The following is a 3,529-nucleotide window of genomic DNA, read 5'->3' on the forward strand; positions in this document are numbered from 1 at the left end:
ACTAACTATTCACGTTGTTCATTTTTGAAACTTTAAGATAGATGCTCTACGGTTCACAATATTTGAAATGTTATAATCCTTTTTTGTTTTTCTTTTTTATTAGCAATATGACAAGAGTCCAAAAGAAATTAGACAATAATAACTATTTTAAAGAGAGTAACTTCTATTTTATCAACGGGTATTTTTTTTTTCAAATACTTTTTAGGTAAAGAGTTAAAGACAAAATAGATCCAAAAGGTAAAGAATGGCTAAACTTAACTAAATAGTCATAGATATTTGTCTTTCTAAACTCATATTTAAACAAGTCCTCAAGTTGGCACTATGTTTGCCAAAACAACTACATGCTAATTTTAATGTACAAATAATATTTTTATTACGAAAATTAAGGTTGTAAGAAGTTGAAAAGAAATTCTTTAAGATGAACACTAAGAACAGAGAGATATCAATAGAGAAGAGAAAAACATTTTTTTTCATTTTTTGATAATGATAGATGGCACCTTTCTTCATTCTATGCTACACGTATATGATAAGTATTACATATTTTAAATAAGATGTAAATTCACATGTAGTTGTCTTTATGTGAAATTAATATTTTATACCGTTAGATGATTTAACAAGTTTGACTATATTATCATCTAATAATTTTTAATTATGAATTTCACGTAAAGACAACTACATGTGAATTTTCACATTTGAATAAAACATGAGCTAATAAATTTGTAAATATATCAACCATTTCATTCTTAATAAAAATAGGTAGCGATTTCGTCACCTTCTCTTGTCACTTAGCTTATCCACATTTCAATGTGTTTAGTTTTTTAATAGAACATAAAAAATTAAGATATTCAGCTAACATTTTTAAACATCAATATTCTTCACAAAAATTAGGATTAATTTACTTAAAAGAATGAGAAAATAAGTTTATTCAATTGTCCTTAACTAAATTTTATTATATATTTGTCCTCTTTTTTCATAAAATCGTGGTATATTGTTAGGTATTACGTTTATTCATAAAACCATTAAAATACAATGATTTACTAACACGAATTTGCATGAAAATACAGTACTAAGCCTTCGGCTTTGCCAAGAATTTATAAAAAAGTCATAAAACCCAAGGATGTACCAAGATTTAGGAGAGTGAAGTAGATACTAAATCATGGTACACTCCAATAACGATTTAGTATGTTCATTTGTGTAGAAAAAAATGTAAAACCTAGAAAAATATGTACCAAGATTTAGTGGTGTCATTTTTTTTTTCACTTTTGGTCCTTTTTTCCTTTGGAAATTTCTATTACTAACAGTAAATAAATTTTTGAATGATTCAAAAATATGATAAAAATAATTAAAACTATATTTTTTTATAAGTGACAAATAAATTTTATATTTATCAAATAACTTGTACATTTGATTTGAATTTGTATGAGGATATTTGAATAATAATTAAAAAAATTCATACAAAAAATCAAAACAAAATTTATTTTTTGACTTTTTTTTTAATTATTATTCACAAAAAAATTACTTGATGTAAAATGACTAAATTTTAGAAATAAAAATGTCTGAAAAAATCACATCAGAAGATGATTTCAAGTTTTACTTTTTTTTTATACAATCATGCTAAATCTTTCGAATGTACCATGATTTGATGTCTGCTCCATTATATTTTCCTAATAAATCTTGGCACTTTTTTGGGTTTTATGATTCTCTTTTATAAATCATTGGAAAATCCATGATAGTAGTATTTTTTTTTATACAAATTTGTATTAATAAATCGTTGTATTTAAGTGGGCTTATGAACAAGCATAATATCCATTCATATACTACGATATATGTATACACACACACGATAAATATGTAACGAAATTTAATTTAGGACAATTGGATAATTTTGTTACTCATTCGTTTTATTTAAATAATTATCCCAAAAGTTACATTTGCTTTTTATTTCAAAATTCAAATAAATTGAACATTATATATAAATATACCTTTAAAATTTTGTTACAAACATATATATAAGTATTATTCTCTACATACAAGTCATTTTTCGATACAAGCCTATACAAATTATTTATATTCATGCGCGCATATTTTTCTTCGTGCCGTTACTGCATGTTTTTCTTCTTCTTCGTTATTTTTCTCTTTTATTATCGTTGTCACCACCACCACCACCACCTCCTCCTCCTCCTCCTCCTCCTCCTTTTTTCATTGAAATTTCTTCTCCTCCTTCCTTTTTCTCCTTCTCTTTCATCATTAGTTATCTCGTTGTTGAAGATAATAAATAATTCAAGTTCAGATTGTCAATTGAATTAGAACGAAATTGATTATTGTTTTGAATCCAATCAAGTGGCTGAGATGTGATTCGATTCTAGTTAATGTTTTTGTTAGTAGTTTATGATTCTGTAGGTGAATAATATTTTTGTTTGTAAAAATCGTTGATGGTTTGAATTGAATGTAATGTAAAAATTTTGCATTAGAGAAAATATTTTTCTGTATTTGCAGCAAATTTGGATGTAACACGAAGATATTTGGGTGTAACATGAAGATATTTGAGTGTATTATTTAAGAATTTTTGGTGTATGTGTGCTGAGAAGTTCTGCATAATTCAGAATGCTTCTTCCTCCTCCTCCTCCTCATCTTCTGCTTCTTCTTCTTCTTTTTTCCATCATCATCACTATCTTCTTCTTCTTTTTTTTCTTATTCATCTTTTCCTTTTTGTTTTACCTTCTCAAGTTTCTTTTTGTTTTACTCTCTTAACAAGAATAAAAACAAAAAAATCAAACAAAGAAAAAAAAGAAACACATAATGTTGCAAAATTACTTGGAAGATGATGAACCTACATTTATTCAACTAAAAGAAAGAAAAAAATAAGAAAAAAAAGAAGAAAAAAATGTAGCATTAGAGAAAATATTTTTCTGTATTTGCAGCAAAGTTGGGTGTAACACGAAAATATTTGGATGTAATACGAAGATATTTGAGTGTATTGTTTAAGAATTTTCAGTGTATATGTGCTGATAAGTTCTGCATAATTCAAAACTCTTCCTCTTCATCCTCCTCATCTTTTGCTGCTTCTTCTTCATCTTCTTATTTTATATTCTTATAATTTTCTTGGGAAGAAAAAAAAAATACATAGCGTTGCAAATTAATAGAAAGAGGAGAAGAAAAAAAATATAAAAACAACAACAGTAATAAAAAAAATGACGATAAAGATAAAACACGTGAAGAAAAAGAAGAAAAAACACAAAAAAAAAGAAGAAAAAAAAGAAGAGAAAAAAAAAAAGAAAAACACAAGATACAAAGAAAAACAACATAATTTTTACGCACATGTTATATAAATAAAATTTATTGAATTAAAATTAACTTGTATGACTTATATATGTGTGACAGTACTCTATATATAAATACTTACATTAAATGCTCACTCTCTTGTTGCTTCATATATTAAGTAGGTCTACAACACACGCATATATATAGCCTTTGGACACACACTATCATTATTTGGTTTTGTTTACCCTACATTAATTATTATCATTGT

This window comes from Arachis ipaensis, chromosome B05 (assembly GCF_000816755.2).
Source record: "Arachis ipaensis cultivar K30076 chromosome B05, Araip1.1, whole genome shotgun sequence".
Lineage (NCBI taxonomy): Eukaryota > Viridiplantae > Streptophyta > Magnoliopsida > Fabales > Fabaceae > Arachis > Arachis ipaensis.